This window comes from Mustelus asterias, chromosome 2, assembly GCF_964213995.1.
Source record: "Mustelus asterias chromosome 2, sMusAst1.hap1.1, whole genome shotgun sequence".
In the NCBI taxonomy this organism is placed as follows: domain Eukaryota; kingdom Metazoa; phylum Chordata; class Chondrichthyes; order Carcharhiniformes; family Triakidae; genus Mustelus; species Mustelus asterias.
This window is the reverse complement of record NC_135802.1, coordinates 24434905-24448085: the sequence shown is the minus strand read 5'-3', so window position 1 is coordinate 24448085 and position 13181 is coordinate 24434905.

Below are 13181 nucleotides of genomic sequence, written 5' to 3'. Positions count from 1 at the left end.
CACCACACTCCCTACTTCCAACATCTTGGCTAACGCAGTGGTGTTGATGTTAACTCTGAATAGTATGTTCCATTTTGCAGGCTGGAAACTCATCAGGTTATGTGAGGGATTGTGACAATCTGACACGGACAATATCCCAAATCCCAAGGGAAGGGGTCATTGAAATAGTCAGATTTTCGAGTGAATCATGACCAACTGCCAGTCGGAAAATTTTGAATTTCACCCTGTCGCACTAGTGGGTGAACCACATAGTTACCAACCTATCTATCCTCACCTGGACAGGAGACCAGACCTCGCCTTGAGTCAATTTACCTTTTCCCAGAACCACTTTGAAAGATCCACAGCAGAACTCTTGGCAGGTGAGTTTCCATGGGACTTATCAGATGACATACTAGGTGGAATTCCAAGGATGGGCTTAGGAACATCTGAGAACACCAAGTCTGTGCCTGGTGGAACATGGGTATATTCAGAAACACCACATTCACCCATTCCCAAAACTGTCATTCGGCACAGAGTGGAAATCAGACAGAAACCCGCAGCAAAGTCTGGGTTCTGCCCCAAATTCCTGCATTTCCCCTCCCCCTCCCCCCCTCCTCCATCCCCAAAGGTGATCTCTCCTCAGTGCACCCTCTGCTGCCCCAATAATTTCAGCCACAATGATTTTTTAAAGTTTATTTATTAGCCACAAGTAGGCTTACATTAACACTGCAATGAAGTTACTGTGAAAATCCCCTAGTCACCACACTCCAGCACTGTTTGGGTATACTGAGGGAGAATTTAGCATGGCCAATGCACCTAACCAGCACGTCTTTCGGACTGTGGGAGGAAACCGGGGCACCCAGAGGAAACCCATGCAGACACGGGGAGAACGTGCAGACTCCGCACAGACAGTGACCCAAGCCGGGAATCGAACCCGGATCCCTGGCGCTGTGAGGCAGCTGTGCTAACCACTGGGCCACCGTGCCGCCCCCATTTTTAAGCCACGCATGGAACAATCCCAAAGTAATTAGCACAGAACAATCACCAAGGAAACCAAGAAACAATGTAATTTACCAAGAAATAAGCTCAGTACATCTTCTGCTGTGTAATCCTTGACGCAATAGCTTTGTACGTCATGTCCATTGGAACACGAACTCACAGATCCACCCCCCTCCCATCCCCAACCCTGCTAGCCCTCCACAAATCACTCTCCTACCTGATCTAGCAGAATGTACAGAATCTCTCTGTCCAGTAAATAATCTGATCAAAACATCCCACTGCATCTATGTCCTGACAGGATGCTACCTGGCCTTTCTCCCCTGATCGCTCAACAAAGAGTTCTATGAGAGAGGAAGCTCAGAGCAATTGGGAGCTGGGGTAAGGACAGAATTCCATTAGCCCTGAAGAGATCATCAACATGTCAGGCAATGTGTCAGGCAATAGACTCGCTACCTGTTCCGACAGTGACAGCTCTGTTTATCCGTAATGGTTGATAATTGCTAAATGCACTCCAGTTTAACAGAAAGAGTGCCATCACATCAAGACTTGGCACTCAGTGCTAATTGTGAAATGCCATGGCACACTTAACTATGAACCCAGAACACCAATCCGGGAGAAGCTCTTTAACATTCTTGTCTTCTTCCTATACTTTGTCAGAAAGTGTAGCTTATTCATTTCCCACTGCAGACTAATTGTTGTTTTATAACTGGGTTGCACGATATGCTCACAGCTGCAAACCAACGTTTTTTACTGAGCTGAAATATGTAGAATATCAAATGATTAAAATGTGGGTGGGGGAAAAAAACACTTGTATTTAAGTTCCACCCTGTCACATCTTTAAGACATATCAAAGCACCTCACTTCAAATGAATTTCTGAAGTCCATTACCAGATAGAATTATATAGAAAGTATGGCGCAGAAACAGGCCATTCGGCCCACCTTGTCTGTGCTGGTTTATGCAGGGAAATATGGCATCCAATGCACACCAATTACTGGTAACTGACTGAAAAGATCTGAATCATAGAATCCTACAGTGCAGAAGGAGGCCATTCAGCCCATTGAGTCTGCACTGACCACAATCCCAAACAGGCCCTATCCCCATAACCCCATGCATTTACCCTAGCTAGTCCCCCTAATACTAAGGGGTAATTTATCATGGCCAGTCCACCTCATCAGCACATCTTTTGGACTGTGTGGAGGAAACCGGAGCACTCGGAGGAAACCCACGCATACATGGGGAGAATGTTCAGACTCCGCACAGACAGTGACCCAAGCCGGGAATCGAACCCGGGTCCTTCGCACTGTGAGGCAGCAGTGCTAACCACTGTGCCACCGTGCCGCCCAGTCGTTACATCCACATGCCCCACAGAGTACAAGACCACACTTCATTGTGTTTCTCTTTTTGTCATATTTTTCTAGTAATTATTCTATTACAAACTCTTTTCTTCATACTGAGAATGGGAATCAGCTATATGAACTTATTACCCAATAATTTCCCAATCTGCCAACCTTGTGATCTTCATCTGCAAAGACAACGCTTGTCTCAAAACTCACTCAAAATATTTTCTGAAGATGCTCGATCGCCAATGTTTTTCTCCAGACCTGAAATTTCCCTCTGAAGAGTCTATGACTCAAAATGTTAACCCTGTTTCTCTCCCAATAGATGCTGACAGACATGATGGGCAGGATTTTACGGCCTCACTCATCCAAAAGTAGCAAAATCCCACCCGAGGTCAACGGAACTTCCCATGCTCACCCTTCGCCCGCTCCGATTCCCGTGGCGGGCCGGCCAGTAAAGTTCCGGCCAATGAGTCTTTCCAACGTTCTCTGTTCTTATTTCGTTATCTGAAGACAGTTTCAGTCACATGATCAACTTCAATGGGCCACCCAGAATGATATGGAAGTCCGAAACCATGATGACACAATAATGGATGAGTTCTCCACACTTACTAAGGATGAATTGGTTTCTTGCCAGCCCGGGTGTGGAGAGATGGGAGAATTCTCAGCTCCGTAAATCTGATTTTTAAAAATGGTCGCCTGGACGCTGCATTTTCAATCAGGCATTGGCTGGAGTGGTGGGCTGGATTAAAAATCAGGGCGGGTGGCCTGGAAGAAGCAAGGCGCAAAGTCAGGCTGGGCGGGATGCCTGTCTCTCCAGCACTGTATCCAAAATCTAAAAAAAGAATAAAACATCCCTCCAGTCCTTATCGCTCATCACCCTCATCCCCAAACACTTACCATGCCCCATCCATGCCAACCCATGTTATCTTATGGTTCCCACTCACACCCTTGGCCCTTTCTGACACCCATTCCAAGGGATACACTCCATCTACCTGCTTAGAATCATAGAATCCTACAGTGCAGAAGGAGGCCATTTGGCCCATCGAGTCTGCACCGACCACAATCCCACCCAGGCGTTATCCCAGTAACCCCATGCTTTTACCCTAGCTAGTTGCCCTGACACTAAGGGCAATTTAGCATGGCCAATCCACCTAACCCGCACATCTTTGGACTGTGGGAGGAAACCAGAGCACCCGGAGGAAACCCATGCAGACACGGGAAGAACGTGCAGACTCTGCACAGACAGTGACGTAAGCCAGGAATTGAACCCGGGTCCCTGGCGCAGTGAGGCAGCAGTGCTAACCACTGTACCACTGCGCCACCCGCTATGGACTCTCATGCACTTCATGCCAATCTATGTCCCCCACCCACCCTAATAGCCCTTTATAATTCTTATGCCCCTTCACACAAGCCCATGGTCCTTTATCGTCCCCCTGTCAGCTTACTGCCAATTCATACCACCCATGCCCCACATGTCCTCAGGACAGTTCCTTTTGACATGTTCCTTTGACATTTTTGACAGTTGATTTTGAGGGTTCATTGACAGTTCCAATGAGTTTGACAATGTATTTATGCCCTTTTTATGCACATTCATGCCTACTTATAACAATTCCAATGGGCACCTGACCTACCAGAAAGGGCATCTGAAATCTAACTCCTCCAAGGGTGTCCTAGGACCAGACCCAAAGAGTGATACATTATGTCACCAAATGCATGCCCTGGACAACCAAATGAATCCACCATGTTCAGACCTGCTCTTACCTGGTGTAATCTGAACATTTTGGGATTAATGCTTCAAGGCTGCCAAAATCCCACTTCAACAAAGGCAGATTTTCCGGCTGCCTCCCTGAAACATGCGTGTACCTGCACCCATTCCCAACCCCTGCAAAAGTGGGGACTTCCGTGTTCGGGGGTGTGATTTGCAGTTTGTTAACTGCACCACATCAGAGAGATTCTCTGTCAGAAAGAAAGTCTGGGCCATGGATTTTGATTTGATTTGATTTATTGTCACGTATACTGGGATACACTGAAAAGTATTGTTTCCTGCGCTACACAGATAAAACATACTATTCATAGAGTAGATGGGACGGGGGGGGGGGGGGGGGGGAAGGAGAGGGTGCAGAGTAGAGTACTGCAGTTATAGATAGGGTGTAAAGAAAGATCAGCTTAATATATAATAGATCCATTCAAAAGTAACATTATTAGATAGTTTAAAAGAGTTAGATTACAGCTTTAAGAGCACAGAACGAGAGTTAAAGATGGCATTAGGGGGTATGCTGGGAACAGCTCGCAAGAAGTCGCCTCGCTCCAGTGCCATTTTTGTTTTTGGCCTTGTGTTTTTGGTAGAAGCACAAACAGCAGCAAGTGTAGTTTTCATCTCGGTTTGTCCGTTCAAAGGGGAGCTTTCCATAGCATTCATGTAGGAATTTTCCAGAAACTTGAGGTAGCCTGTGCAGAAATTGCAGAAGTCACCTGACTTTGGCAGCCATCTTAACAATATTGTTAGTGTCCATTTTCAAATGAAAGGCAGGGTGGGAATTCTCCCACCCGAGAGCTAAGTCCCGGGCAGGAGTGGGGACGTGGAGTCTTTCCCGCTGCGGAAGCTGGCAGGAAAACATGCCAAATCTTCCTGCTCCAACCTCATTAATTATGTAACTGGGTGTTTAGTGCCATTTTCCGTGGTAGGGCAGGCCTGATGGCACCTAACCTGCCATCCTATCTGGGCACCATATTGAAAAGGAACCCAATATCACTGGGAAGGGCCGGAAAATCATGCCCTCGATGCACCTGCTCCCCTCTAACTTCTCCCACGTTTTAAGGAAAGGTCACAGACCCAAAGAGTTAACTCTTGCCAGGACTTTCCAGTCCTGCCCATGGTGGGAATCATCATGAACGGGACAGAAAATTAGACAGACCAGCCATAGTTCTGATTACTTTGGCAGCCACGGGACTGGAAAATCCCGGCCTCTATTTTTCCCTTCATCGCTGCTGCCAGATTTGCTGAGCTTTTCCAGCATTTCCTGTTTTCATTTCTGACTTCCAGCATCTGCAGCGTTTTGCTTTTGTCCAACCTCTGTAGTCATTGCTTCTGTTTCACTCTGGTTTGCTGTTTTATTTCAGCGGGCGGCACCGACAAGCTTCTGCTTTCTTTATGACACATACAAAACGTACATTGCAGCTGTCTCAAAACGTCGGTACCTTTCCAGCAAACTAACCGATGGCCACAGCTCCATGAATCAAGACCATTATTTTCAACAAGTCTCTTGGTTTGGAGTATTTGGTTTGGAATCTGCTTTGTTACACTCCTAAGTAGCAAGCCAGATTCTCTGGCCAGCCAATGGAAAATCTGCCTCAGAATCATACAGTGAGGAAGAGGCCCTTCGGCCCATCGAGTCTGCACCAACCACTTTAGAAAGACCTGAACTCCCACCTAATCCCATTTGCCAGCACTTGGCCCATAGCCTTGAATGTTATCAAGTGCTCATCCAGATACTTTTTAAAGGATGTGAGGCCTCTACCACTCTCCCAGACAGCGCTTTCCAGATCATCACCACCCTCTGGGTAAAAAGGCTTTTCCTCACATCCCCCCTGAACCTCCTGCCCCTCACCTTGAACCTTTGTCCTCTTGTGACTGACCCTTCAACTAAGGGGAACAGCTGCCCCTTATCCACTCTGTCTCTGCCCTTCATAATCTTGTACACCTCGATCGGGTCGCCCTTCAGTCTTCTCTGCTCCAAAGAAAACAACCCAAGCCTATCCAACGTCTCTTCATAACTTAAATGCTCCATCTCAGGCAGCATCCTGGTGAATCTCCTTTGCACCCCCTCCAGTGCCTCACATACCGAGAATTCATTTCGAAATTTAGTAACCAAAAGGGTGGCAGAACCTTTTCAATGCCTCTCTGCAGCTGCCTTCACTTATCAAGTAAGAAGTCTCACAACACCAGGTTAAAGTCCAACAGGTTTATTTGGTAGCAAATACCATATAACTGGGTGTTTAACCATTTAACCTGGTGTTGTGAGACTTCTTACTGTGTTCACCCCAGTCCAACGCCGGCATCTCCACATCATCACTTATCAAGACAGGAAGACGAGGACGTGAAAGATCAGAAGTGATGATCGCAGTCAGTCAGGCCTTCAATTCAGTTCAATAAATGCCATAAAACTGCATTAGCTTTCACACCTCTCACTCAGTTGTGTTGCTAAATATAAATGCAGCACCATCCATCCCAAATCTTTCTGAAACAGAATGTGAATAGCCTCTGCATGAGTCACCACATTGCTATCTTTCAATTTTCACTCAACTACCCTTCGAGGTTAGAGAAGGATTTTAACTTGCTGAAAACCAAAGTGACTCAGCTCTCTCAAGGGATTAATTAAATTGGAACAGTCAATGAAAGAGCAGGTCTGTTGGAATAGGTACGCCAGTGACCTGAATAGTCTTCACAGTCCTGGCTCCCTACATGTCAGCAATGTTAATAATTCAATGTCTTGCGATGCCCGCAGTGTCATAGAGTCATAGAGGTTTACAGCATGGAAACAGGCCCTTTAGCCCAACTTGTCCATGCCACCCTTTTTTTTAAACCCCGAAGCTAGTCCCAATTGCCCGCATTTGGCCCATATCCCTCTATACCCAACTTACCCATGTAACTGTCTAAATGCTTTTTAAAAGACAAAATTGTACCCACCTCTACTACTACCTCTGGCAGCTTGTTCCAGACACTCACCACCCACTGTGAGAACAAATTGCCCCTCTGGACCCTTTTGTATCTCTCCCCTCTCACCTTAAACCTATGCCCTCCAGTTTTAGACTCCCCTCCCTTTGGGAAAAGATATTGACTTTCTAGCTGATCTATGCCCCTCATTATTTTATAGATCTCTATAAGGTCACCCCCCAGCCTTTTGTGCTCCCGAGAAAAAAGTCCCAGTCTATCCAGCCTCTCTTTATAACTCAAACCATCAAATCCCAGTAGCATCCTAGTAAATCTCTTCTGCACTCTTTCTAGCTTCATAATATCCTTTCCATAATAGGGTGACCAGAATTGTACACAGTATTCCAAGTGTGGCCTTACCAACGTCTTGTATAACTTCAACAAGACGTCCCAACTCCTGTATTCAATGTTCTGACCGATGAAACCAAGCATGCTGAATGCCTTCTTCACCACTCTGTCCACCTGTGACTTCACTTTCAAGGATCTATGAACCTGTAACCCTAGATCTTTGTTCTGTAACTCTCCCCAACACCCTACCATTAAATGAGTAAGTCCTGCCTGGTTCAATCTACAAAATGCATCACCTCGCATTTATCTAAATTAAACTCCATCTGCCATTCGTCAGCCCACTGGCCCAATTGATCAAAATCCCGTTGCAATCCAAGATAACCTCATGCTACCTCTGAACTCAACCAGCTTTGTCACTCAAAGCTCAGAGGTAGCACATCCAACACATCCGAGTGTGTTACAGAGGTGGGGAATGGGGTGCCAGGGAGCCCAGTTTTGAGGAGGACACGACTGAACTGGGAGGGTTGATGCTTACCCCTGGATTGGGCCTCCAACTTCAACTAAATAATCGAGGCGTGTCGCCTTTGCCTGTTGCCCCTCCGCAGGAGGGCTTGTCCTGCTGCCTGAATTATAGTTACCCACCTCGCTGGCAGCAGCCTGAAGATTGCCGAGGGCTGGGCAAGAGTGAGAGGGGAGGGCAAAGGCCTGATCACTGCCAGCAGCTGTGAGGAGCACTGCCCTTCTACCCTGTGTGGGCATAACCTTCGGGTGATAACTGTGTAAATAATTTCACAGTTTTGAGATTATACTTGGGGAGGGGGGCGTGGTGGGGGTGGGAGGGCAAATGTAGAGTAAAGGGTTAATGGTTATCTTAAGTGGACAACTATGTAAATGCTGATTTAACCATGATATCAGACCAAGAGGGCAAGCACACAATTGAGTGTGTCCCTAGAACTTACCTTCACCTCTTGTAGGCTGTGTTAAATAGTTTCAAAAAATACTACATACCAATTATCTCAAGTCACTCAGAATAAGTGAAACCTCATCGGATCAAAGGCCGTAACTTTGTGTCTGCATTCACTGCGAGCTCCTTCCCAACTGCCATCAGACGTTTGAATGGACCCTACCTTATATTAAATTGCTCTTTCTCTACACCCTAGCTACGACCGTAACACTATATTGTTTTGTCTGTATAGCGCGGAAGAAACAATACTTCTCGGTATCACAATACATGTGACAATAATAAATCAAATCAAATCAATAACCTAGATTTCTATCACGATGCTGTTTGATACATGGACGGCTGCCCTGTTTCCTACATTACAATAGTGAGTACTTCACATCATTGACTGTGAAGCAGTTTGAGACATCCTGAAGTTATGAAATATCACTGAATCACAGAATTGTTTCGGTGCAGAGGAAGACCATTCAGCCCATCATATCTGTACCGGCTCTCTAAATTATGAAATGCTCTCTCAGTCTCAACCTGCAATGATATATGCACATACACATCAACGTCCCTCTGCTCCTGCACTCCCTAAAATGTATTATTTTTCTCTCCATGCCCTTCCTACCAAGATGCATCATCTCACACTTCCCCACATTGAACTTCATCTGTCACTTATCTGCCCACTCCATCAACTTGTTCATGTCTTTTGATGTTCTACACTGTCCTCTGCACAGTTTACAATACTTCCAAGATTTGTATCATCCACAAACTTCGAATTTTCCCCCGCACACCAAGATCTAGATCAATACTATACATGTACAGTTTAAACTTATTTTATTAGTGTCACTGTGAAAATCTCCTAGTCGCCACACTCCGGCGCCTGTTCAGGTACACTGAGGGAGAATTTAGCATGGCCAATGCATCAAACCGGCACATCTTTCGGAGGAAACCGCAGCACCCGGAGGAAACCCACGCAGACACGGGGAAAACATGCAGACTTCGCCCAGACAGTGACCCAAGCTGGGAATTGAACCTGGGACCCAAGCTGGGAATTGAACCCGGGTCCCTGGCGCTGTGAGGTAGCAGTGCTAACCACTGTGCCACCGCGTCGATGCACGTTTTCCTATGTAAGTGCAACTTGTTGCTGCTATCATATTCTAAAGCGTAATTTGTGATATCATGGTCGATTTGATAGAGAGGTTTCTATCAGTGAAGTAATTAGAGGGTTCAGAGGGGTATAGTTGCTTATAAGAAGCATGTGATGGTCATGTAATTAAATACTGAAAGTGTGAAATTCAGTCTATTTTGCTGAGTTCATCTCAGGAAAGCAACTGAGAAAGAAAAGAATTGGGTAGTTACCTGAAAAAGAAATGCAGGAGAGAATGCGGGGCAAGGACACTCAGTGAATTGTTCATTTGGCCAGCCTGACATGATGAGCCAAACGACCTCAATCTGTGCTGTAAGAATTCTATGATTCTGTGAAATGTTTTAGGGCCATGACTGAATCGACAGCTCTGGCGTGCATTTACAAAGACCTCACATTTAGAATCATTGAATCCCGACAATGCAGAAGGAGGTCATTCAGCCCATCGAGTCTGCACCCACTCTCTGATAGAGCATCTTCTCCACGTCCACCCCCCGCCCCATCCCTGTAACCCCCGCGCATTTACCCTATTAATCCCCCTAATTTACACATCTTGGGACACTAAGGGGCAATTTAGCATGGCCAATCCACCTAACCTGCAGAGCTTTGGACTGTGGGAGGGAACCAGAGCACCCGGAGGAAACCCACGCAGACAAATGGCAAACTTGCAAACTCCACACAGACAGTGACCCAAGCTGGGAATTGAACCCGGGTCCCTGGCGCTGTGAGGCGGCAGTGCTAACCACTGCGCCACTGTGCCGCCTGCTGTTAAACTTTGCAATGTCATACTATATCACCTAGTTATTGGGAATGAAATTACTTCTCAAGAATGGACATTGTCTGCCCCCTATAGGGATCCACATCTTGCACTATTTCCTGCCATTATTTGGTGACAGTTCTAAAGCTGCCATCCAGGTTAGCATAAATAATACTTAATAGCCATGTTTGTCAGCTGAGCTCTCTTATTGGGATTTTATCATTGATAATATTACAATTTCTCTGAGTTGCCAGAGTTATATAACCATTAAATGTAGGTCAATGCTCAGATTTATGTTCAGTTTCTGAAACTAGTCTCCAGTTAGTGCCTCACATGCTGTCTCTTTGGTGGCACGGTGGTTAACACTGCTGCCTCACAGTGCCAGGGAATCAGGTTCAATTCCCGGCTTGGGTCACTGTCTGTGCGTAGTTTGCACGCTGTCTGCGTGGGTTTTCTTCAGGTGCTCCGGTTTCCTCCCACAGTCCAAAAGACATGCTGGTTAGGTGCATTGGCCATGCTAAATCCTCATTCAGTGTACCCAAACAGGCGCTGGAATGTGGCAGCTAGGGGATTTTCACAGTAACTTCATTGCAGTGTTAATGTAAACCGACTTGTGACACTAATTTCTCCTCACCTCAGTTCTAAAAGGTTTACCCCTTGAGGATAAGGGGTAAATAAGGGGTTATCCTCAAGGGGTAAACCTTTTAGAACTGAGGTGAGGAAAAATTTCTTCACCCAGAGAGAGGTGAATGTGTGGAATTCACTACCACAGAATGTAGTTGAGGCCAGAATGTTGCCTGATTTCAAGAAGAAATTAGATAAAGCTCTTGGGGCTAAAGGGATCAAGGGATATGGGAGGAAGGGGGGATCAGAATATTGAATTCAATGATCAGCCATGATCAAGATGAATGGCGGAGCAGGCTCGAAGGGCCGAATGGCCTACTCCTGCTTCTAGTTTCTATGTTTCTAATAAATAAACTTTAAAAAAAATTATTTTGAATTCTATGCCATGTGGCATTTAAATTTTAATAAGTGCTTTTTGCACGTTGAGTAATGAAAAAGGGTTAATATTCTACAAACTCCATTGTAATAGGATCCGTGTGTGTGCTCTTTTAAATGTAATTGTCCAGTTCCAAACAGATTTTACGGGTAAGAATAAAATGCTTGGGATGCATCTAAGTGTTTATTCTTTTGCAATTCAGTGAGCCTTTGTCGCAGAAGTTTCACATTCAGGGCTATATTTCACAACCTGAATTCCTGCCGTCTTGGTCTCTGGGCAAATGAAAGGGGGCAGGGGTCACAGAGCAGACTGTTCAATAAGAGATGGACAGGGAAGACAAGAAACAACGTCGGCGCTGGCTACCTGGATTAAAGAAAAGAAAACCCTGGGAGAAAGGAAATTTGGAAAGAAAAATAAAAAGGTTAGCTATCCAGTGTGCATCAGTGCCTGAAAAAGACATAACTCGGGACGAATAGGAGTGAAAGAGTTTAATATACAAAGCGCTTTGTATTAAACAATGTGGGAATGAATTGATTGAATGCTCGGCTAAATACTTCACACCTCTTTCTATCTGAAGTCTAAAGATATCAGAAAGGTCATGGAGTTCATTAAACTATTAAGGCAGATAGTAACTCTTAATTTACCCTTTGCATAATAATAACAGTCTGCAACCACCGTGATGGCACCTGGGACGATGCCATTGCCACATTCTGATTTAATACGGAGGATTGTTATAATGAGCCTAGGTGTGCAGGAGGCTGTGTTTGAACTCATCTGCATTTCAGATCAGAAAGCACAGGGAAAATCAACCATCCATAATTCATTATATGTCTCCTGCCGGGTCTGGAGACCGCAGTGATCCTAGCAACAGAGTCATGGCAACAGGATTCCGTTTGACCAATCAAAGTGTCCGACTGCTGGATCACAGCTGGCCAATCAGGAGGGGTGAGTGAGTCAGAAGGACATGGTTTCTGGCTGAACTGAATCCTGACCTCTTCCCACTGATCATGGGTGAAGGCTGAATCAATTTGATATCTGGATGGTTCTCAGGCTGAAGGGAAAAGATGCAGCGGCGGCAGCAGCAATCAGCTCTCCCTGAATCATAGAATCATAGCGTCCCGACAGTGCATAAAGAGGCCATTCGGCCCATCGAGCCTGCACCAACAACAACCCCACTCAGGTCCTATCCCCTAACCCCATGCATTTACCCGAGCTAGTCCCCCTTACACTAAGGCACAATTTAGCATGGCCAATCAACCTAACCCGCACATCTTTGGACTGTGGGAGGAAACCGGAGCACCCGGAGGAAACCCACGCAGACACGGGGAAAGCATGCAAACTCCATGCAGACAGTCACCCAAGGCTGGAATTGCTCCAAGATGTGTAGGTTAGGTGGATTGGCCGTGATAAACTGTCCCTTAGTGTCCCAAGATGTGGAGGTTAGGGGGATTAGCAAGGTTACAGGGATAGGGCCTGGGTGGAATGCTCTGTCAAAGACTGGGTGCAGACTCAATGGGCTGAATGGCCTCTTTCTGCATTGTTTCACACAGAAGGTAGTGGGACTTGGAAGCTACCTTGCTCAAAGGGCTGTGGCTGCTGGGTTGCTGGGTCAATTAATACTTTCCAGACTGAGATCCATAGATATTGCTTGGCAGGGTATCAGGGGATTAAGGAAGGAAGGAAGGCAAATGGGGCTGAGGGAGAAATCAGCCATCATTTACTTGGATGGTGGTCTGGGCTTAAGGGGGTGCCTATCTCCGTATGTATGGTTCATGGTGTAGGAAAAAATGCTAAGGACCCTTCAACCAGAACCAGCAGAAAAGGCAGACTTGCTTTAGTGCCTCATGGGGAGGGCTATGGATTCAATCGAAATTTGGTCCAGTTTAGGAGCCAAGTGTGACACAGATTCACAGCAAGATTATCCCCAGTATAAATTTATTCTAAAGAATTTTGCTCAGTAGGAGTATAAGGGGATTAAGGAAGGAAGGCAAATGGTGTTGAGGGAGGAATCAG